The following is a 25,776-nucleotide window of genomic DNA, read 5'->3' as shown; positions in this document are numbered from 1 at the left end:
TCGTCTACCCTACCTAAAAAGAAAAAAAAATAAGCCTCGTTAAGCGGAGAATCTGAATAAATATATTTTTTTAGAAAAGACTATCAACGCTTTTCGTTAACTTTTGATTGTAAAGATAATAAGTTAACACAACATTTCTAGCAAAAGTTATATATCGTTAGCTTGATTTTTATTTTTCTTATAATTTAAGTGTCAAAATTATTGACCATTGTATGAAATGCCTTAACCTCACAAATTTGACAAGTGCTGGTCCTTTTGTTTACAGTTTGGACTTAACAAATTTGAATTTCATTAAAATAAGCTTAGTGCTAATAATCAATTCCCAAGAAATTTTACCGCAAAACTACTTACCGATACAGAAAACACTAGAAGTAATTGATAAACAAATAATTAATTCACTTATTAGATCTTTCATAAACATTTTCCCACAATAGGGAAGAGCACAATTTAATTGTAAGGCGTTCTAGAGTACTATATACTTCCAAAAACATGATTCCCAAAATATTTCAAATGTTTCCCAATATATCATTTTGAGAATACGAATAATCTCTAAGTTCAAAATATAATCAACAGGACCACCACCTGTCACATTAATGCATGACGTCACAGTGCAGTGACCAATTCATATCTGGTGTTTGTACACAGAACATCGCAGACAAAAAATATCACATATCCAATGTTTTCTCTAATTGGAAATCATGAGCACAAATGGTAATGATTCAATTAAAAACTTTTAGCCTATTTGAACATTATTCTCCCACTGTGTTCGAACACTTCAATTTTCTGTTTGTGTTTGTGTGCCTTCGATCCGGCTTGTTTGTTCAGCTTTCGCATCGCAGATCGCAACACGGACACAGTTGAGTCAGTTTGCTGGAGATTGTTGTGACGTGAGGTTGGTATCCGAGCATAATCCACGGCGGATGTGATTGAACTGAACTTCTGTGGTGTGTAGTGTATAGAGTTGATTGAACATTCCCCGCTGAGCACAGCACATACCACCCATCCACCGGTCGCTCCGCTGACGGGTTTGAGTTGTTCTCGCGACCAGACTATCGACATCGTAGTTTTTGCTTGCTGCTAGTTAGTATTAGGACTTGCTGTATTTGTTTAAATTCAGTAAAAAACTGTTTCTAGTTTTTCATCGGGTTATGTTTTTGGTACTTGAGAAACCACACCGGAATCTGCTGTGCCGTGGTTAGCCGAAGCAATTTGGCAGTTTGAGACGAATTGCAGTACAGTTATACATTGTGGTCATGTTTTTTGTGTGTACAGCGTAAAGCGATAAAACTATGAAGAATTTGCACAAACCAAGTAACCTGTTGATTTCGATAGACTGAAAAGTTGCATGAAAAAATATGATTATTTTTCTATACGATATATAAACCTCAAAAATTTAAATTTTTTGAAGCAAGGATTGCATATATTTGTGATAAATTTATACTCCAGTTTACGTTTGAGTGGAATTGCGTGAGTACTGTGAAAGTTGTTTAAAAATGCATGTGTTGTGATGTGATTGCCGGCGCTTCAACAAGAAAAAAAGTGAGATACAATGGCTAGGTACCATTAGCCTTCAGATTGTATGTACATTCCTGCTGAACGGTTCCGGGAAATTGAACACCAGCGAGCGGCATGCTATCAGAATCTAAATCTGGTGCTGCATTCTGACCGCTCAGTTCTGTGGCTCTCTCTCTCTATCCCAGTGTGTGTGTTTATTCGCCTTCATCGTCGTCTGCCCTTTACACCGCTTGAACTGCCTGTTGGTGGTATAGGATCTATGTAGTGAAATTAAAAAGCTTCTGAAACCAGCATTGCCAGATCGATTTAGACAGGTTAGTTAAGTTTATTTTAAAATGAATTTGGAAATAATGCAATCTTGCTAAATGAAACTAAATGAAAATCTATATAATCATGATTAATCTACAACTAATAAAAGTTGATAGATTAGTTAGGGAATTTTCCTTTCGATTTCGTCTGATCAGAATGACACTAACTTAGTGACAGAATTATGTTAGCGCCAGATTGACTCTAGCTCCAAAAAACTGAAACAAAATTTGTGTTGCTGGGCAAATCTCTAGTAAAGCATAATGTTCCGAAAGAAAAGGAGCTCATTTTAAGCTGATGAGAACTAACGGAATCGAAACATTCGGTTTGGCTTAGCAAGCCAATGCAAGGTGCACTTTGCTATATTTCACCTTAGTGGAGAGCAATTTTGGAAAAAAAAAAACTATTTCTCCTCTATTAAAGAGAAAATTGTTTAAAACCATCTTTGCGCGTGAAGAGTACAAAATCTATAAATTAGTTATGGATCTTTCGTTTCGACTTCGTCTCATCAGAATTCGACACTATCTTAGTGATAGGACTAAGCTAATGCCGGATTGACGCTAGCTTCAAAAACGGAGATACAAATTGGGTTACTGGGCAATCCCCTTTCTTGCGGGACATCACGCTTAGCTAAAAAAATGTTTTAACCAACATTGTTCTCCACTAAGGAGAAACATAACATAGTAAAATTTGATGGTTTTTTGTATTCGCTTGAATGTTCGAGTTGTGTTTAAATGAATCCATAATATATCCTAGAATCAGAAAATTAAAAGTGTCGATCACTACTGTTTTATGTTGATTTATTCCATTTGATTTACAATATTTTGTATAGTTATTCTGAACCCAAAAACCCAAATGTCTGAGGAACACGACGGCATTAGAATTTCCATTCCATTAAAATGTATTGTGAGAAAATGAACTTTTGATTTTTATCAAAAAAAAATCGCACATTTGAAGCTGCAGCCGATATTTTTCTCGATTCTTTAAATTTGATTGAAAAGAAGATCTCGTAGGTTGTTTCTAGAGTAAATAGTTCCATAGTTATGAGTAAAAAGGGTTCACGAGTTTCACGCGGTTCTTTTAGCAATTTGCAATCGATTCCTTGGATCTTTTTACATGAGAAATATTTCTTTTCAATCACAACATTCGGCCTCCTACCAAGATGACTAGTCAGTTTTAACTATAAACTTGAATTCTGTAAAGAATTGGTATAAAATGGATCAAAACCCAAGATTCTACTTTGTTTTATAGAATCTTTGAACTTTTTACCTAAGAAACACTAACTTTAGCCGACCACATTCTGTTTTCTTCCTAGTTATACAGCCAGTTTTTTCTAAATAAACACATAAAGAAGAATCGGGGTTGGACGAGCATTATAGCGTATTTTGCGGTTGTTTAAAATAACTCAAATCGATTCGTCAGACATTGTTACATGAGGAGTACACATTGGTAGTACACGTTGCCTTCTATGAAGTTATTTTGAAAAATTGTGTTTTTGGCACTTTTTCCCACTGAGTCATAACCTGGTACTGCAAGAAATCGTATATCACATTACAGACAAATTCCCAATTCCAGCATTCAACTGAGTTATTTCGAAACCAGTTTGATCTTAAACAAACCGTAACGCTGGTGGCGTCGTGAAAACTATCAAATAGGTAGTGGCAGTTTGGCAACAGCGTAAAGCAACATCCAAACGCATAAGATTTCTCCATTCAGTGTAATATAATCTACGCTCACTGTTGTCTATTCTCCTAGGTTATTTTTGAATACACAATAATTGTCGCGCCAACAATCGGACAATAAAGGAGATGGTTTCCGGTTTTGAAAAATCACATGTTTCATCTATCATCACATTCATACCCTTTGATTGCCTTTTTTATTTTACTACCTACGTGTCACTTCTCTGTCGGCGGGTGTATAACAGCTAAGCAGTACAGGATCGAAGCTACGCTTGTCTGACCAGTCCACGATTAGCACCTGATCACCCTTTTTTGTATAGGCTTCTTCGGTTGGAACCGTTTTGTCTTGTACATCAACGTGGGCAGGTGCCACCTATCTTTTCCAAAAGCTGTCGATGCATAGCTGGGCCATCGTCTTTGACCATTTGAAGGCGGTCGGCTGATTATTGAAACTAATCGGGGGCATACTTCCGCCTGCTGATCCTAATAGGAAGTGATTGGGCGTTAGCAGAGATTCAGCGTCGTTTTCTAACGGTATGTCAGTGAGCGATCTTGAGGTCAGGATCATCTCGATCTTCACTCGCAGAATCCCGTCGGATGGCAAGCGCGGGAGGTTGAAATTGTTTACGATCTTTTTAATACATTCGATTAAACGCTCCCAGCAGCCTCCAATATGTGGAGCGGCCGGTAGGTTGAACGTCCACTTCGCGCTAGGGCTAACGAATTCAACCATAAGTTTATTCTCATCGATTTACTGCATGGCTTCGCGCAGTTTTCGCGACGCTCTCATGAAGTTAGTTTTTCAATCGCTTATAATCTCCAGTGGGGCACCGCTTCTCGCAATGAAATTACCCCGTGCCGAGATACACGAATTCGTCGTTAGAGAATACACTACTTCAATGCTCACGCCTCGGGATGTCATACAGGTGAGCAGAACCTCCCATCTTTTCTCGGTCCTTCTGCCAACTATTACCGACATTGGCCCGAAATAGACGACCCCCACAAGTGTACAAGAACGGTATTTGAAATGCTGCAATACGTGCCGACGGGAGATTTCCCATCGCTGGTGGTTGTGGCCTTAATTGTCGAACTTTACAACGCTGGCAGTTTCTGCGAAAACGATCGAACTCTGGCGAGGCATGCTGAATTTCAATCTGGCTCAGTGCTGTGGCATGATTCTGATGACGCGGTACGAAGCGTTGAAGTTAGCAAGCACCAGATTGGTCACGAGATTCCGTTTTAGAAGCAGGATTGGGTTTTTCGTCGCCTAGTGAACCCATTTGCATGCGTTTATATATCCGTAGGACACCCTGATCATCGATGGCTGGACTCAGCTTGTACAACGTGCTGGTTTTTGGCAAGGCATGTGCCCACGGATTAGCATTTGAGCCATTGTTACGAATTAACCACATTTTGACAGGATACGCCTGCTGTTGAACTATCCGGTAAATTGTGCTGTAGTCCAGTTTCAGCTCTTCCAATATTAGTGGGCCCAGCTCCTCGACGGTAGCTCCTTCGGTACGTTTACGAAGATTCACGATGAAACGATGGACATATGTCACTGATCTCAGCAGACGTTTCCATTTGGAGAAGTCGTCGAAAATCACTAGCGGCTCGGTAACTGTATGATGTAGGACCCTGCGACGATCTTCTACGGTTTATCCTTGGACTCGATTATTACTAGGCTTATTTGCTTTACGAATTCCAAAAAAATCCTGGGCGCGAAACCAGCGGCTACTAGGCCGAAACTCTGGCAGCCTTTGCCACTTCGGTAGTGCCTTCGTCCGCTAAGTTCGGTTTAGTTGGTAATCACCTTTACGAATCCAACTGTGTTGTATCCAGCAGTTCGCTGACCCTGAAGGTAATGAATTGGCTATTGTACCGATGGTCTGATTGGGACCAGCATACCACCTCACGGGAGTCGGTCTCCACAGAACACGGCGCACGATCTTCATTCGATGTGATTTGACGATACATTCGGCTAGACGAGCTCCAATAACGGCAGTCCGCAGCTCAAGACTAGGATTAGCGTTTAGATCCAATCATCACTCATTCCACCTGTCCTTCCTCTTCGAACTTGAAGTAGGCTACAGCATCCATCCCGTTCTCGTTGGCATCACAGAAAATGTGCAATTCCACATTCTTCGTTGGCTTGGCAGATGTTACAATTCTGTAGCAGCGAGGAATCTTGACTTGGTGGACGTTCGACAGCACTGCGATCCACGTCAGCCACTTTTCGGCCAGTGTTCCATTCGTCATCCCAGCTACATCGGGAACGCCAGATTTCCTGTGTCGGGATCAGGGTCAGGTAGATGAGCAAGTTACCGATGAATCCCATCAGTATTGCCCTCACTGTTCTCAGAACTTCTCGTTTTGTGGGCACCTGGTATTGACCTCATGCAGGTTATTGATGACAGAACTGTAATGCAGTTGGAGTAGATAGATCGTACCTCGCTGACTAGTTGTACAGCTTTCTCCTCATTTTCACTCACCAACATATCGTCGACGCAGTGCTCATACTTTATGCACTTGACTCCTCTTCGAATCTTTCAGCGTTTCGGTTCTTCACGTAGTGCGCAGAGGTTGAAGAGCATGCTACACTGAACATCGTAACTGGAACCGCATACACTTCGAACCGTCCTCCAGGCTACCATTGTTCCGTAGAGTCATCTGGCTTCGTTTGTCTAGCTTCTTCATCTGTACTTGGAAGAACATTTCCCGAAAGACCCCCACTATGGCGACGCGAAACTCGCAACTTATACACAACTGCAAGCAGTGACACCAATTGTTCGAATCCCGTTAGGCATCGATCGGATAGCCGCATCGAATACGATTCGTAGCTTCCCCAATTTGTTCGAATTGATTACTGGGAAGATTGGCAGATACCAGCCGTTAGAATGTTTCTCCGCTTTCATTCTCCGTCGACAACCACCGAATGTAACCCTTTTCTATGTACTCCAACATTTTTGTTGGCATCGCCGCAGCTAACTCGGGCTCATTCGCTTGCTTGATAAGCTAGGCGCCTTGTAGACATCCACTTGTTGTCTGGTAGATGTATTTGATCATAGCGCCACAATATGTCGGTCTCATAGCCTGTTTTTGTATACAGAGTCTTAACCGCCCGCTCCTCAGCACTTGAAAGTCGGGATTTAGGTGAACCAGAGGTTCCCAAAGACTCAATTGAGTAATATTCAGTTAGTGTCGTATTCAGACTCCTTTCTTCTTCCTTGATACAAGAACAAATGTGGAATCTTTTATAACCGCTAATTCAGAGTTATTCGTGCCAGATTGCATAATACAGGTTCCGTTTACCATTCATCCTAGGCGGGTTCTGGATGCCACCGGTTCGTTCTAAGCGACAATTGTTCATCCCTAGAAGGATCCATGGAGATAATTCATCGTAGGACTCCAGTGGCGATCCTTCGAGATATCTGTATTTAGTTGCCCGCTGCGAGATTTTAGAGTGTGTAGGAAAGGAACGATTTTTAACCATATGAATCTCTGACAGGTCTTATACTTCGCGGGTATACACCGGAGAGCTTCAAGGCCAGTAAGACTTCTCCGCCCTCGCTCCCGCCTGTGTGTTGCCGCTCTGTATTATTGAATATCGGTAGGTTGCTGCCAAGATGAAGAGAAAGAAAGGTGGGAACATTTGACACTTTTCAGTGTATTAGTTTTTTACCTGCAAAATCATGGCGACCAAGCCACTGGAAATAAACATAAACATCCGGACGAGCATCCTGATTCTTTGGCGAACGACGAAAAGAGAGAAAAGGTCGAGTTTCACCTCGGATCTTCCGATTCGAACACTTAGGGATACTTTTTTATCCGAAACACAACTCATGGCAACATAAAAGCCCACTACGACATTTGTTTATGCTTTTCCTTTTCATATCCTCCTGTTTTATCAGCTTCATCGAAGAAAAGTGTCAATCGCAAAAATGTACCTACCTGTATCCATCTTGGACTGCTGCGCTGGAGTCGATCGTTTGTTAAACCGCTTGTCGCCGTGCAACAAACTGCTGTGCATTAACGAATAACCGTTCCTTCCGCACGATGTTTTTACATGGTAGGCCTCCCAACCAACTTTCTGCACAACCATTGCTCTTTCGCAACTGTCCAACGGGACCAGGCACCCATGGGCGAGGAATTTCCCACAGGTTTCCAGGCCACTGTATTCGTCCAAGCACACGGGACAGTCATTTGATGCAGTGATCGGACGCCATCAATCTCTACTTCCCGGGCGGGTACGTATATAAGATACATCTTTGTACACGCCCGAGTATTGTTTAGTTAGATCACGCATATATCGAAGATGTTAAATGTTTATCTTTGGTCTGAAAGTAGACCATCCGGAGCCGGTTGTACTAGAGGGACATAATTTTACAGAAAAAGAGACTTATCGGCATTATTTTCATATACATCACACCTCAGCTGGTTCTAGAAGACTTCAACTCCCACGGTATGTCACGGGATTCTCTTACCGATGAGCACCGATCTATCTTACTGCATGATATTTGCAGTATTAAATTCAAACGTCTGTAGGGAAGTAAGGTATTATTTAGATTTTAATAAGGAAATCTGGCAACCCTGTTGATAAGCAGGTGGGTTGAGAAATATGTTTTACAGAAGAAAAAAAGTCAGTTGTTAGTCTAATCTTGGCTCACACAGATGCTCAGATCTTAGGAGCAGCATCATTTGATTACAGGAATCTTCGCAACTAGAGTTGCTTTCTGAGTGCACGTTGGCCGAGTTATCTTTCTTTCTACGTCTCTCTGGTTTCGAGGTGCTGAGAAATGGCATTGTGATTATGCTCGCTGCTTGAATCAACTTCCCGAGTCCGACAGAGTGACTCTGTTCAGTCCCTATGGATGGTACGCCCAGTTTATGTATCTTATATATAGCGGAAATCTCTCCGTCAGTTCTTGGAGTAACACATATACTCGTCCAGACCTAAAGCTCTCCCCCAGAAGTAATACCGAAGTTCCTGGGAGGAATGATGGCGGAGCCCAATGGAGTTTAGTCGGTATTAATGGCAGCGTCACCATTCGAGCCCGACACGCCCCCAGTGCACCCCGTGTGGTAGATTGGACTCTACCAATAGCACGTGTACTGGGCTAGGACGTAAAGGTCTTCTCCATTGTAAAAAAAGACCTAAAGCTCTGATGGTCGCGCAGACGTTTTGAACTGCAACTCCGAAATCGATCGATCAGCGGGCAGTTTTTCTGCCTTCGGCGGTGTCATCTCCCAGATCTTATTTACTAGCGAATGGTTAATGACTTCCGGTCTTCTAAACAGGGTTCTTAGCGTCGCTATAACTCCTGGTAAGTTAGCAGAATGTAACAGACGATAACGTGCCGTTTCCATTGCCTTTCCTTTGAGGCTTCGTTGTAGTCGAAGCATATTTTCTTCTCCAAACTTTGTGAATGAGAATTAGATTTTTAATAACATTTTAAATGTCAGGCATTTCTAATGATTTTCATTTTCGAGATCGCATTATCTATGCTTATTTCAAGTACATGTTACTTTTTAAATTTTGATCCGATTTGAGCACAACTAGTTTCGTTTCAGAGGGAATTTAAAGAATTTTGTTTATCATTTTAACATGTTTGCCAAAATTGCTTCGATGGACTCCGATCAACGCAAGGATGTAAGTTGAGGATCAAAGGCCGTTTCTTCAACTACAGCATCATCAACGTACACTGCCCACACGATGGGAGACTCGACGATGAGAAGGAAGCGTTCTATGCGAAGCTGGAGGAGGTGTACGACGGCTGTTCGCAACGGGACGTGAAAATAGTCATCGGTGATATGAACGCTCAGGTAGGACGGGAGGTAATGTTTAGACCAGTAGTCGGGCCAAATAGCCTGCATACCGTATCGAATGACAACGGGCAACGATGCGTGAACTTCGCAGCCTCCCATGGCATGTTAGTCCGAAGTACCTTCCACCTGGTATCCACAAAGCCACCTGGAAATCACCTGACCAACGCACCGAAAACCAAATCGATCACGTTCTAATCGACGGGCGATTCTTCTCTGATACGTTTGTACCTACCGCAGTGCGAACATAGATTCGGACCATTACCTAGTTGCAGTAGGCATGCGCTCAAAACTCTCGACGGTGTACAACACTCGTCGTAGTCGGGCGCCAAGGCCCAACATCGCGCAACTTCGGGACGCCGGGGTCGCCCAAAACTACGCACAGCTGCTGGAAGCAGCACTACTCACTGAAGAACACCTGGGCGCAGCTACTCTTGAAGATGGCTGGAGGGAGATCCGTTCCGCCATAGGAAGTACTGCTATAGCGGCACTAGGTACAGCGATTCCGAATCGAGGAAACGACTGGTTCGATGACGAATGTAACCAACGTAATTAATAAAGGAGAAGAATGCAGTACGGGCGATGATGCTGCAGCACGGAACGAGACAGAATGTGGAGCGATACGAACTAGGACGGAATAGGCAAACCTCGGCCCTCCGGAGAAAGAAGCGCCAACAGGAAGAACGAGATCGCGAAGCAATGGAACAACTGTACAGCGTAAAGGACACACGGAACTTCTACGAGAAGCTAAACAGTTCGCGCAAAAGCTACGTTCCGCAAGCCGATATGTGCAGAGACTTAGGCCGATGACAAGCTGAAGCGGAAAGCGAAGCGTTTGCGGACGCGTCCATAGTGTTTTGCGCGTTCGCCCCGCTTTTACTATGACAGTATTACGCGTTCTACATGCACACACCAAAGAGATAGGTCAAACGTATTCGCTTCGCTTACCGCTACCGCATCGCAAATCGCGTAAGCATGTCATCGGCCTTAGACAGCAACCTTCTTACGAACGAGTGTGAGGGAGAGTTGGAAGCAGTACTATGACGAACAACTCAACGGTGAAGCAGTAGAGAACGAAGGTGGTATGGCAACGGATCTTGGAGCACACGCAGAAGACGCTAGACTGCCGGCCCCTGATCTCTAGGAAGTCAAGGAGGAGATCGGTCGACTGAAAAACAACAAAGATGCCGGTGTAGATCAACTACCCAGCGAGCTATTAAAATATGGTGGTGAAACACTGGCTAGAGCGTCGCGCTGGCTAATCGCCAAAATTTGGGAAAAGGAGATTCTTCCGGAGGAGTGGATGGAGGGTGTCGTTCGCCCAATCTACAAAAAGGGTGACAAGTTGGACTGCTGCAACTACCGCACGATCACACTACTTAGCACCGCCTACAAAGTCCTCTTCCAAATTCTTTGCCGCCGATTGTCGCCATTTACAAGGGAGTTCGTGGGGCACTACCAAGCAGGATTCATGGGTTCCCGCGCCACCACGGACCAAATATTCGCGATTCAGCAGGTTCTGCAGAAGTGCCGTGAATACAACGTGCCCACACATCATTTGTTTATCGATTTCAAATCAACGTATGACACAATCGATCGAGATCAGCTATGGCAGATAATGCACGAGTACGGTTTTCCGGATAAGCTAACACGATTAGTCAAAGCGACAATGGATCGGGTGATGTGCGTTGTTCAAGTATCAGGGACACTCTCGAGTCTCTTTGAATCTCGAAGAGGGTTACGGCAAGGTGATGGACTTTCGTGCCTGCTGTTGAATGTTGCGTTAGAAGGTGTAATAAGGAGAGCGGGGATAGACACAAGTGGCATGATCTTCAGGAAATCCGTCCAGCTTCTTGACTTCGCCAACGACATTGACATAATGGCACGTAACTTTGAGGCGATGTCGGAAACGTACATCGGACTGAAGGCTGAAGCCAGCAGGATTGGACTTGCCATCAACGTTTCGAAGACAAAATACACGAGAGGAAGAGGTTCTAGGGACGACAATGTGGACCTCCCATCCCGAGTTCGGATTGACGGTGACGAAATTGAGATTGTCGACGAATTCGTGTATTTGGGCTCACTGGTAATCGCCGACAATGATACCAGCAGTTCTCTGCTTCAGACGACGGATCTTGGCAGGAAATCGTGCCTACTTTGGACTCCGGAGGACGCTGCGGTCGAACAAGCACGAAGTTGATTATCTACAAGATAATAATTGTGCTTGCTGATAGGGTTGCCAACACATTGAGTATATTATTTGGTCTTTCACTGAGTATCGGTATAAAATCAGATCTCAATTAGTATGAGTCCGAGGAAGAGCACCCCATGTTTGTGTTCGTGACATTCTGGCTTTATGCGATTTTTCAAACATGAACCGTATCTATCATTTCCTAACAACGATGAACATGTGAGAAGTGCATAAGTGCAAATGAGTCCCTCTGTGTTTACTTTTTCTTTCGATTATTACGGCGTCATCACTAAACTTTCCCACATTGTTACAATAAATATCGAAAGATTCTGATGTCGGCCGAGTTATTGACGGAAGAGAAAGAGAGACTCTTTGGTACTAATAAACCAATTAGATTTCTCTACAACACAATTCCTTCCTTGTAAATTGTAAACACAGATACTATAAATAAAGACAATGGAAAATGGATTAAAATGAAATTCATGAACCTTGCATATATTTAAAAGGTTTAAATTGATGAGGATTACTACAGCGTTAGTTTTAAGATGCTAAATTTAGACAAATGCTCTTAAAAGTTGACTAGACAAAAACTAATATGAACTTACAGACGTCGCATAAATACATATCTGGAAAAATTCTGAATGAATCTAAAAGGGTGGCAACCCTGAATACATCTATTGAAAATCATTTGCAGGAATCTATAATAATATTGTATAATGTCCAAAAGAAAAGGATTTATTCTAACAATGCCGAGCATTTAACGCAATAGGGGAACTAGGGGTAAGACGGACATATTAAGGATGTACTCAAATATAACATAGAATATATACTCGATATTCTGTTCCATATGTTGATTTTCGAGTGTACAGAAGGATTGTGTTACAAAAATCAACAAGTATCTTTTTTAGAGAAATAGAAAACGAACAAATACCTATCTGCACTTTCTTCAGACTGCTAGTGAAACGGATATATGGCGGGGGTAAAGGGCGACAACGAAATTATTGCGACACCGAAAATGTCATGCCAATTTTCTTATAATGTTTAAAATCAAACCAAAATTTTAGGGTAGTTTTATATATTTACTTCAAAAATCAAAAGAAAAGTTAATCGATGGAGCTTTGAGTGTAAAATTGAACGCATTTTCGCTTGATGCCCTTCATCAAAGTCTTTACAGTGTCATCCGGTACCAGTTTCTCAGTTTTTTTTTCCATTTTCTTAACATGTCCTTCTCGTCTTTGACTGTCTTCTTGCTCTTCCGAAGTTCCCGCTTCATCATTGCCCAGTACTGCCCCATCGGGCGCAGCTCCGGACAGTTTGGCGGATTAATATCCTTTGGAACAAAATGGACAGAATTGGCCTCATACCACTCCAGGACACTTTTAGAATAGTGGCATGATGCCAAATCTGGCCAAAAAAGCGGAGCTTCGTCGTGCTGCTGCAAGAACGGCAAAAGGCGCTTCTCGAGGCACTCAGATTTGTAGATCTCGCCATTTACTGTGCCCTTTGTCACGAAAGGCTCACTCCTCAGTCCGCAAGAGCAGATGGCCTGCCAAATGAGATATTTGGAGGTGAACTTCGACATTTTCTTGTTCTTAACTTTGTCGTCCACATAGAACTTGCTCTTGTCGGGGAGTCGGTTAATTTTCATCATTTTCGGCACAGTTTACTGCCTCCCGGTTATCAAAAGTGTGAATAACGGTGCAATTTAACAACTATACAAAGTGAAGTGGGTTATAAAAGCATTTTTCGACATATTTTCGACAGACGCGAGTGGTGACAGTTTGTGAAAATCGAATTCCGGCAAATGAAAAAAATATCCTTTCCTCGCATTACGGGCCGTCGATTCCCAATGCAAGGACAATAAAAGTGCACAGAAAATGTCTAGAAACACAGTGTAAATTGTAAAAATAGTGAAAAATGGTTTTTCAGAGAAAAAAATTCAATCCGAACAGTGAAAAAATATGGCAAACACATTCAAATAGTTGGCGTTTCACCAGCGTCTAGCGACTACCAGGTGTCGCCCCAAAATGCTTCGCCCGAAAAATAGGTGGCAAACCAGCTCAGCTAATTTCGTCCGCGTCCCTTGTCACCTATTTTTATTTAGTGATTCATCGGCGGTGCTATCTTTGAAAATGAGCCGCCTTGGATATTCAACTGTTTTTTTACTTTCTTATTTTATTGCAAATCAGTAGTGGTTTTGAATCTTTTATATTCGGGATTGCAGATATTTTGTCGCATGTAAATTTTGGGTATCCGTTGCTACGATGTCATTGTAAGGGAACACGTATCTGCCGGTCGGCAAACTAATTTCTATGTTTGCTTAGGGTTTGTTTTACCAACGGAGGAACTGATCCACAGAGCATTCCATGTGCTTAGGGAAAACACATTACCTTATTTGAGTAGAATGATGACTTCAATCATGTATAAGGCTTGAGAATTGACAATTGGCGAGAGGGATCGGGGACCGGTTGGCAATTACCTTCAGTTATGTTAGCACGAAGAATAAGTGTTTTGCTGTCATTTTCATTGGTTAGCTTTCAATTCTATCTCATGCCTCCGCGCGAGTCTAAGTCTATTGATGACATTTGGTCTTTAGACCGGCGACGACTGGGAGCTATCAGCCTTCTGCCGATAGTAGCAGAATGAGAGTGTGCGAACTGATTTAGCCGAGAAAGCAATGCCGTAAAAGTTGTTCGGATATCAGCTCCAATAAGACTTTAATTTGACTAGTATCGATGATCGCGGATCAATACGTACTGAAAATTCGCCTCGTCTGTTTTAATGAATCTAATTTCAAGTTCCGTTATTGGTAACAAGCCCGTCCATCAGGTTAACGATCCTCTGTATTTCCCTTCAATGTTCAATGTAACCCAAAAAATATATCGTAGAGAAGGAATAGCGAAGTTAGTCTAAATAATGTCGCAATAAATAGTGATCCGGTCCATTAAGCAGATAAGATTAATTTTTCTGGGCAATACTCCCACGATCGGCTGTGTGGAGTTGAAATTGCTTTTGTTTAGAAAACATAGGATACTCTCGGTAGCCGGCTACCCAGATTTTAAAAGAATAAAAAACTAAACAAGATCTTATTTTTCGAGCGATCGTGTTCTCGAAAACTAACTGAACTACAAACTAATAAACTATGCTTTACAGGTCGCATCGCTTGCTTGGAGCGAATCCTAGACCCTATTTCCTTCCAAACCACCAACTCCGCGACACCTATGGAAGAGTCTGATGAACCTACTGTATAAGATTCCTCATTTTATTCAAACGATCGCCGGGTAAAATCAGCACCGACACGATAGAAACCACGAAAAAATTCGTCGCGTGATTGAATATTATTAAAAAATATAAGCAGTGCTCCTTATAGCCGGCTATCCGGAGTTCAAGTTGCTTATTTTGCTAATCGTATTGATACAACAAATGATAAATTTCCCAAATTCTCGGCAGCCGGCTGCCCAGAGCAATTATTACATGATAACGCTATTGGCACACTTACTAACAACTCTCCCCTTCCCGTGATACATGTGGAGATGCAGAGGATTCCTCGGTCTCTAGTAGCAACATGTATCGGACTAACATTCCTTCCTTTCCCAGAAGATCTGCATTCGGACGTGGCCGGCGTCGGTATTGATCAGCATGCAGGGATCAGAATAGATTGTACAATGTGGCTCATCATGTTATTCCCAAGCATGTTGTTCCAATGAACATTTTGCAACCTAATTTGTTTCTGGTCAATAACGGAGTAGCAACTACGGGCGATCTCTTATGCTTATGCTTATGCACATAGAACTTGCTCTTGTCGGTGAAAAATTCCAACCCCGGAATTTGCTTAAAATCGGCTTTTATATACGTTTCGTCGTCCATCACACAGCAGCCAGATTTTGTCAGCATCTTCTCGTAGAGCTTCCGTGCCCGAGTTTTAGCCGTCGATTGTTGCCGCTCATCGCGGTTTGGGAAGTTCTGTACCTTGTATGTATGTAGTCCAGCTCTCTTCTTTGCATTCTGGATGTAGCTCTGCGACATGCCGATCTTTTTAGCCAAATCACGGCTTGAGACGTTGGGATTTGCTCTAATCATCCGCTTCACCTTTCCCTCCGTCTTTTTGTTCTCCGGTCCCGGTTTCCTTCCAGCTCATTTGCCGTGGTCCAACGTCAACCGCTCCTGAAACCGCTTCAACACTCTGGAGACGGTTGAATGGTGAATGTTCAACATTTTTCCCAACTGCCGGTGCAACAGGTCAGGAAATTTCAGGTGTTTGGAAAGAATTTGTTCTCTCGACTCGCGTTGGTTCACCTCAATTTTCGTTGAATGTAAACACTACACATCGATGAGAAAGTGTGCAAAATTTGGTTGATTTTTACTTAATGGTAACAAAGTTATGCCCTGTTGAATGTGTCGCAATAATTTCGTTTTCGTCCTTAAGAAAGACTGAATCAAAATGGTGTTTCTTTATCATTATAAAGAACTGATACGATGAGCAACCAATTTAATCCTATATCGGTGTGGCCTCCCTTGGAGCCAAGAATGCACTTAAAATGTGCTGTAAAATTTTAAAGGCTTGCTTGGGATTTGTTAGAGTAGTGTTGATTACATCTTTCGCGAAAAAACTCAACTTAGGACCAACCCTACCAACCTTCCAATTTGAAGTGGACTCGTCGAGTTTTTCTACACAATCCACATTTGTGGGACTTTTAATTTTTCTATACCGTGCAATTCAAAATTATCGGTGAATGATATTTACGCAGTACGATTGTTCGGTTTTAGTTCTTTCAAAATTCCAGCTGTCAACATTTAGAAGCATTATTGCAATTATCAAATTTGCAATAAAATTCAAATATAAAGATTACTAACCAATCAACCAAAATATGTAAGTTGATACTCAAAATAATATCAAACTCAACGTTGTTCTAATTCTGGTTGGGTGTTATTTCAATAATTTTGTCGCTATGTATAATTATCGGAATATAAACAGTTTATCTACCTGCGCGCGTTGTAATCATTCAAAAAATATAAATTCAGTTTTTTTCATTTTTTAATTCCATGTGCGATGTGATTCTTCAATTTACAATTTAAAAAGGCTCTTTTGTTTTGGTTGATATATTTTGATTGTTAGGAAATACAGGAAAGTAGGCACATGGCAATCTTAATATCATAGGTACATGCTGTTGTCTGAGCGTCAAATGTGTCACTGTTAAGGGTAGTAACCAGCAGGATTGGATGATTACCGCAGATTCACACTACTCCAAGTTGCAAATGAGAGATATAAAATTCATTCTTCAAGCACCAATTGATCGATTTTTCAAATTTTTCACTAATTTAGAAATTAAAATAAAGTACCCTAAAATGAATAGCTTATCTTCTTGAAGAACTGAATTACTAAATATTTTGCAATAAAAATTTATTTTTTGTCTCCTTTGAGAATCTAGCTTTTTCCAGTCATTTATGGTCAAAATTTTTAACAGCTCTGCTTGGGACATTCTAAACATACGGACCTACGGACGGCCTAGTAAGAATATTTGCCAACAGATTTTTATTGACCTTTAAATGCTGATTTTTATTTCAATAATATAATCGAGGAAGCGCACCGAATCGCGCATTTCTGTATCCATTCGGCAAGTAGCCGTGCCGATACAGACACAGAAAAAAACATACAAAAATATGCATTCTTGGATAAATAAACCTATATGCAAACGAATCAAAATAACAAATACATAACATCGAACGAAATGAAAAAGGAAAACGAAACACTAACGGCAGCCAGCTAGGGCAGCATTGAAACGATTGATGATCGAACCGAAACCACAACAAGGACCGACGACCAATCAACCGGTTCTAATGTTGTATGTGTGTAACCGGTGAAGCTGCATCGGCATGAATGGAACGAACGTCAAGCAAAAAGGATGTTTTCAATCTATGCGAGAAGGCGCTTTTTCGCCAGTGTAACAGAGTGTTGATATATTGTCTAGACGTATTGGTGCAACCAGAAACCGGTCTGCAACGGGGTGGATTGCCTATCGGAATGACCATACAATGCAACGTAAATGCATACAGGGCAAGCATGTGCAGTTTACAGACGGGGAAAGCGATGGGCGAAAGAGCGATGCGATTTTTGCTGTTGCTTTTTTCGGCTTATAATTGTGCAGACAATTTGCTCTTGGTTGCCAGTGGGTGTTAAATGAGCGATTTAAAAGCCTAAAGACGAAATAAATGTCCGATTTTATGGACGACAGGTCAATAATATTAAATTGTGGAAAAAGAAACGTGACGTGTTATAAACAATCAATTTTCCTTCTTATCCCAATCGTAAAAAGCTTCCCTTTCCTATGGACCGTTAAGTAAACATCAAATACTCAAACTCGAATATTTTTATCCATGAAACTACTTGGCAGTCAGCTATACGCAATTTCTGCTTTGAAGATTTCAAGCTGTGCCAAGACAAGGACCGTCGAATCCACATTACAGGGCACACCACAGGAACAACTTCTGTTAGCATGGAGCATAAAATGATTTTAACTGCATAACTGCCTCGACGCCCTTTGTATTTATATCCCGCCAGTTATAGTATTTATGTACACGATCTATGTGGGATGGTAGGTCTGACACTATGTGGAAGAAGTAGTACGGTTCGACGAAACCAAGACAAGAATAACACTTTGCAGCCATTTATAGTTTCAAGCAGATTTTAACGTGGGCTTGAAGCGTTTTACGACAACAGAATTTCCAGCCAGTCTCGAGAGTTGGTAGTAAAAGCAGACCCTAAGTGGCAGGTGAAGGAGCGTTGGGAATAGTGTTGTCAACTAAATGTGCAAGTGCAGCGTCTGTCATCCTTCAAGTGCACCGACATTTTCACTCTATAACTAAAATGGTTTTGTGTACAGACCCAATGCAATTATATGCGCTATATTCGTCAAAGTTCAATGTTTCACATCAGAGTTGTTTTATGCTTTTGGATCAGTATCAGCTTGAAGTTGTGTATTTTTAGTCTGTTGATTTCTGTCTATCCTTTGAAAGCACTGATAGACTGTTGATTGTAGTATCCAAGTCTGGGAGTAAAAACAAAATTTTATAATTAATATCGTTCAAAATTAAAATATAAAATTTATCTGCTCATGGCGCTTTAAAGGAATTTTTATTTATAATTACTAGACTCTAAATTAGTTGTTTTAATCCCTACGCTATATTCCCTCCTAAGGAGAAAAATAGGGTAAACACCAATTTCTCAATGTGCAAAAATGTTTGGTGAAACCCGTCTTTGTACGTGTAGGGCACAAATCCTAACTTAATAAAGTCATGGGTGCGCTTCGACTTCGTCTCGTCAGAAACCGATACTAACTTTTTGTCGGTCTAGATTAGCGCCGGCTTGACGCTAAATCCCTAAAACTAAAACACACTTTGTGTTTCAATCGAACGACTGGTCAAACGTGATGTCCCGTCCGAGCAGAAGTTCTTTTTATGCCGATAAGACACAGTGAAGCCGAAACTTGGCTTTGCTTAGAAGGCCTATGCGAAAGCACTATGCTGTATTTCCCCCTAAGGAGAAAAATTGGGTAAACATCAAAATTTCTCACTAGGGCCAAAATTTTTAGTGAAACCCGTCTTTGTACGTGAAGGGCACAAATCCTAACTTACCCAATTTTTCTCCTTAGAGGGATATATAGCATAGTGCTTCCGCATAGGCCTGCTAAGCTAGGACAGGTTTCGGTTTCATTGTCTTATCGGCATAAAAAAAATATTAAAATTAAAATGAAGCTTCAAATATAAATACAGTGCAGTTTCATCACATACGAAATTCGGTATTGATTATGTGCAGAACCATAAATCAAGCAGAATTTGTAGAACAACATACAAGACGTCAAGTGTGGGAACGTTGCATTCAGCATCCCATTATATATAGACGATGACACAATCGAGGTACGACTACACGATCTAGCACCGCATACTAACAAAATCTGTTTCACGAATAATCCGGACACTTTATTCATTCTATAGCTGCACCTCTAGTGATCGAATTTGGATTACTTGAGAGCGATTTGTTTGGAAAATTAACGTGTTTCAGCTTCGTCACGTTATCATGAACACCCACGAAGTCAATTTAAAATATGCTCTCTAATCGAAATGTCACTAAAAATGTTTTGCCAGCTATTGTACAGTCTGAAGGATCCGTCTGCTAGCAAGTCGCTGTTCATTCCGTGCCACCAAGCAACAGAACAATATGATGAACTAGAATATAGTGACCAGAATACTCATCCAGAAGCTGTAGAGACTGTATCTAGGGTGGATGTACCAATAGCCGCATACTTAAGGAAAACTTTTGCTAAAAAATCGATTTTTAGATCTATGGGTAATGTTAATACATTAAACTTCATAGGAAAAATATAAAGATGGTTTAATAACCAATTTATGTATTCAAAACCGCTTGTACCGCTATATGAACACATGTACCAATAGTGGTGCAATATCTAATGTTGCAAATTCCATTGATTTCTTATGGGACCCGCAACTATAGGTACATTAGATCAACTATAGGTGCAAGGGAGCTCAAAATTTGAAGAAAATCAATTTTTTCAATAGTAATTTGAGCAAATTTTAAGGATAATAGTTTTACTGTCGCATAATTTTAGTGCGATGAATCGATAAAAAAATATTTTTTGATGGATGGTACCTTAGTTAGGCGTATAACTCACTTCTGCAACTATTGGTACACCTCAACTATAGGAGCACCCACCCTGAAATAAGTTATTCGTCTATTTTTATTTCAGATCATATAAAAAAATGAAGAGTTATTCAAGCAAACGTTTGATCCATTATTATACGATATTGAACTTATTCATTGTGAAGACCAGATGAATTTAATATTATTCCTTCACGAATCTTTCGAATACTTCTTATCAACTTCAAGAGAAGTGTATCATCATATTTTCTGGACACTTTAGCTCAAATGTTTTTGAGCCCTTGCGTACTTCTCCAGCTGCATTACCAGTCTTAATGAAGACCACTCTTCACAATTGCCTAGCATCGCTCGATGGGTCGAGATTGAGAGCAATTTGGTGGATTGCTGTCCGTACCCTTTTCCCTAAGCCAATTGTGAGTTATTTTGGCGTAGTGTGCCAACACTAAATCCGGCCAAACAGCGGAGAGGCACTATGGTTCTAATATAAAGGTAGCAACCTCTTTTGCAATTAATCAAGCCGCCAAATTTCCGCATTTATTGTTCCGGTAGTGTGAAAATGATAGACTTCAAACCACAGGAACATATGGCTTGCCATGCCAGCGCTTTCGACCAAAAATCACCACATGAATGCAGCTATCCGCATCGCTTACATCATTCCCTAAGATGGCAGTATAATATTGTGAGCTTTGGATGTTCTGAGTCCTGTTTCACATAAGTCACATCCGGGTTTTTACCGGCCTTTCTAGCAGTTCCTCAAATTTGTTTGGGATGGATTTTACACTCGCGTAACTCCAAAGTGCTTCAGCAGTTTTCGTATTATTACATCCTTTTTACTTAGCCAAGTGTCAAAAACTTTAATTTTTGCTTCATTTCCAAAGTGTGACAGTTTGAAAATAAAGAATTTAACCCTCTGCTGCCCAAATTTTTGATTTGCCTAAAAAGCAATTGTATATTGTTTTTGTAATGAGAAAGCCGACAAGTATATTGTCAGCTCACAAAAACTACAGATTTTTCATTTAATCCTCAAAAATGTCCAACATAGCCATTTTACGAGTCTAGATTTTATTGCTAATAACACTAGGTTACATAATAAAAATATGAACTTTAATATTCGAACACTTTTTCTGATGTAAAATTGCGTGCTGAATCCGAAAATGAGATTAAAAAAATTTAGAGTAGAACAGTTTTCGAGTTACAGTGAAAAAATGAATTTCACCTTTAAAATTAAAAGTACGTTCAGTAAAATCCATATATCTTCGGTTATAGTGAATCGATATGAAATATTATTATGTTGAATTAAAGGTAATTGAATGCACTTTCGATCGTTAGAACTTAATTTTGTTTTAAAGCGACTACTGGTTCTGACGTTATTTACGAATCTTTTGGACTTTTTCTTAATTTTTCGTCATTTTTTGAAGAAAAATGAGCGTGTGATCAATATTTTCGGCAAGATGAAGCAATCCTAAAAATTATTTTTATGGGAAATTAAAGCCTGCTAATAACCAATACAAATAAGCACTTGTTAGTTTGAATCCGATGAAAATTGCGAAAGTTATTCAATTTTTTGTAATGGCAATTTTTGTGTTTCCGTCTCGATTCCAATTTTTTCTGGAGCTTGTTTAATAATATATGAGGGACTCTCTATCAGAATTCTGTTAAACAAGTAAATGGAAGAATTTTGAAAGGATTTAATGTGCGGAACTCGTTTATCCAAATGATTAAAGACTTCTGATAATAATAATTTCAGGATCAATGAAATTATAAGTCATCGAATGATTGGTATGCAATACTGCGTGTAATATTTACAAGTGTATTATATAAAATAACACTCTTATGATACAAAATTCGTTGTAAACTAAACCCGCACACGTTATAAAATTCGTATTTTGAAAGCTGCTGGCTGCTCAAGTGGGTTTTGTACAATGTTAATACAAATTATACGAAACCGTAGAAATATGTGATACTACATACGTCAAGTATTATGAAATTAATAATTTGTAAAACTTTTAATTTGTGTTCCTTCATAGAACATCTAGTGTTTTGAAATTGTGTAGCACATCGAACAAGACTTATTTTAGGTCTAAAATCTAAGAATCTGAACTTAAGAATGATTTGAAGAATGTAGAATATTTTGTAATTGAACTTAAATGTTTTACGCAATACATTGTAGTAGTTTGAAGTTTTGTGAACCACTACAGTAAAATCGGTATATCGTAGAAGCCAATGTTAATCCAATATGATTTCAAATTATAAACTTCTAGACGTTTTAATAACGTAAAAAAAATTGTTAGTAAAACAAAACGTGACGAAATAGGTGGATAAGTCATCTTTCGTTAAGCTAGTGCCCGAATTTAGCATTTTGCACCGTAATAAGCTTCCGATGTGTGTATCAAGGCATTGTGGAGCGTGCAGTTTACAACGTATTTTCTACATATACGATTCTGTATGATACATTTGAACATTATGCGTATTTTTAATGCCAAATTTTTGATAACATTACTCCACTGAGCCTGAACTTATTGTTTTAAGAAGTCTTGAATCATTGGGATAAACGAGTTCGAAAATTAACCCACATTAAATTTTTCCAAAATTCTTTTATTTACTTGTTTAACAGAATTCTGACAGAGAGTCTCGCATATATTAATAAACAAGCCCTAGAAAAAATTGGAATCAAGACGGTTCAATAAGTTGATCCAGAGAAACACACAAATTGCCATTTTACAAAAAAATTAATAACTTTCGCAATTTTCATCGGATTCAAACTAACAAGTGCTTATTTTCATTGGTTATTAGCAGGCTTTAATTTCCCATAAAAATACATTTTTTTGGATTGCTTTATCTTTCCGAAAACATTGACCACATGCTCATTTTTTTTTCAAAAATGACGAAAAATTAAGAAATAGTTCAATGGATTCGTAAATAACATCAGAACCTGTAATCTCACTAAAACAACATGTTCCAACGATCTAAAGTGCATTCAATTACTTTTAATTCAACATAATAATATTTCATATCGATACACTACAGCCGAAGATATTTGGATTTTACTGAACGCACTTTTAATTTTATAGGTAAAATTCATTTTTTCACTGTAACTCGAAAACGGTTCTACTGTACATTTTTTGGACCTCATTTTCGGATTCAGCACACGATTTTACATTGAAAATGACCACTAGCTTATTTAGTTCAGAAATGGTGTAAACTAGTGTAACTTTTATTTCCGCATCGTTCACAACATAATTTCACAGCTACAGCGGAGTACTACAAGCTAGCAACTTGAAAATATTTTGCGATTTTCTCCAAAAATTTCAAAAAACATAAATATGATGTTTTAACTAAATTACAATGCCATACGCAAAATAGTTTTTTTTCATTCGTTTTCCTCAAATTTTCAACTTTCAACGTTGAATGTATTCAACTCATTGATTTAAAAATGCAAACAAATTTTTGATTAATGGGAATGTTGTGAAGAGGTTTTCATAGTGTTGACAACTTACAATCGTGTTTTGAATATTCTACAGCGATTTTCTCGTAACCCGTCAAAAGGCGGAGTTGGGTAGCAGAGGGTTAAAGCGTACAAAAAGTAATCAAACGAAAGATGTGTCAAACGCGCAGCATTCTGTGATCCATCCACTACAACCATCACTAATACGTGCATACAACGCAAACGTATGTGAATGTCTTATTTTCGATACAGTTTTTTAGGAACCTGTTCTGACTAAGTACACAGGGTGCCATTACATTAGGGCATTGAATTTTTTTTTAATTCTTAAAGGCCCCCCAAACAAATTTTGACAAATGTGAAAGTAAGCTCAGATGCCAAATTTCACATCATTTGGGCAATTCTAGACTCCCGCCCACTTCGCTTGAAATTTTTGAAAATGGGACTATGGGAAAATATGGAGGAAAAATACATTAAATGCCGTAATTTTTGAAGTAGCAATCAGAAATTTACAATTTATACCTCTTTTTTAAAGGAAATAACCTTAGTATTAGAATGGAGATATTTTTGTTTCTAGAAAGATAGAGAAAGTGAGGTACTGTGTCATTTTGGCCCCAAAATCCCCTATTTTTAATTTTATTTTTTCTGCTTCGTGATGCAAATCATACATATATTGCAGTTTTTTTTTAATGTGAAAAAATCTCAGCAATCGAACGGTACCTTTTTGATCTTTGTCCGACTACGAGAAGTTGGGGTTATAGGGCCTTTTGTAATTCATATTGAATTTTATCATTTTCTCGTGCATATATCTCTATTATTCTTTAATCAATTTTCATTAAATGTAGCTTGTTGAACGTGGAAAATTATTAGGAATACAACAAAAATAGATTCGTTAGCGGTAAAATTAGGAACATTAAATTTTTTGACATTAACTCTACAAATCACATTTTTTCATTAAATGTTCTAATACCTCAACTTCCCCTATTTTCCCAGGAATGAATCTTTTCTCATGTGATCCCTAAGCTTCTTTTACACTAGTAGTAGTAAATTAAATAATAATTTTGTTGTTAAATGGAGTTAATATGTGCGATTTTATGATAAAAAATGTGAAATCGAGACTATATGTCAGTGAATTTGATGTTTCTGAATTTTACCGGTAACGAACCTATTTTTAATTTATTCATAAGAATTTTCCACGTTCCACAAGGTACAATTTATTAAAATTAAGTGAAACATTATAGAAATATATGCACGTGAGAATGATATAAATTATAAATATAAATTTAATATGAATGACAAAAGGCCATATAACCCCAACTTCTCGTATTTGGACAAAGGTTCCATTCAATTTCTGAGATTTTTTCACATTAGAAAAATTGCATAATATGTATAATTTGCATCGCGGAGCAAAAAAAAATATCAAAAATAGGGGATTTTGGGGCCAAAATGATCCAATACCCTACTTTTCCGTATTTTTCTAGAGACAAAGCTATCTCCATTCTAATACTAAGATTATTTTCTTTAAAAAGAGGTATAAATTGTAATTTTCTGATTGCTACTATTGCTAAGTTATAAAATTTAATATATTTTTCCTCCATATTTTCCCATAGCATCAATTTCAAAAATTTCAAGCGAAGTGGGCGGGAGACTAGAAATGTCCAAATGATATGAAATTTGGCATCTGAGCTTACTTTGACATTTGTCACAATATGAGAGAGGGCGGGGGGTTTTGAGAATTCCAAGAAAAAAATTGTAATGCCCTACTTTACATGGACGAAGAAACCTATGTCAAAATGGATTTCAGGCAGGTTTCCAAGCAAAAGTTTTATTTGGTCACAGCATGGGATGTTCTCCGAAGCAAATTTAAGTTTGTTTTTCGCCGATAAATTCGTCAGGCAACTGATGATCTGGCAAGGAGTTATCAGCTGTGGACTCAAAGCCAAGCTTTGTATCACTAATAAAATGATGGACTTGCAGCTGTCTAAGTAAGGGTGTCTGAAGTTCTGGTCAGATTTGGCAAGGTGCCACTACAGCCGGGAGGTCCTACAGTGGTACTGTGATTGAAAAGATTGTTCTAAATATGGGAAAAATGACCGCAAAGTTTGACCAGTCCAGTGTACGGTAGAGGAAAGAGAAAATTCCAAAG

The 25,776-nt window shown here is 39.4% G+C and overlaps 1 protein-coding gene across 5 annotated transcripts in view; it reads left to right on the top strand.

Annotated features, from left to right (window-relative positions):
- The first annotated feature begins 848 nt into the window (after positions 1 to 848).
- LOC131694201 (formin-like protein) overlaps positions 849 to 25,776 on the top strand; it is a 134,715-nt gene continuing 109,787 nt past the window's right edge. Inside the window, exon 1 of one of the 5 annotated variants that reach the window (XM_058982695.1) lies at positions 849 to 944. The gene's annotated coding sequence lies outside the window, so the exon portion shown is untranslated. Of the gene's footprint in view, positions 945 to 1,204; positions 1,830 to 25,776 lie in introns of those variants that run through there. The other 4 variants (XM_058982696.1, XM_058982697.1, XM_058982698.1 and 1 more) reach the window with 4 other exon arrangements.

The sequence above is a fragment of the Topomyia yanbarensis genome, chromosome 3, assembly GCF_030247195.1.
Source record: "Topomyia yanbarensis strain Yona2022 chromosome 3, ASM3024719v1, whole genome shotgun sequence".
NCBI classification, from domain to species: Eukaryota; Metazoa; Arthropoda; class Insecta; order Diptera; family Culicidae; genus Topomyia; species Topomyia yanbarensis.
The sequence above is the reverse complement of the archived record's forward strand: the minus strand, read 5'-3'. Positions and strand labels throughout refer to the sequence as shown.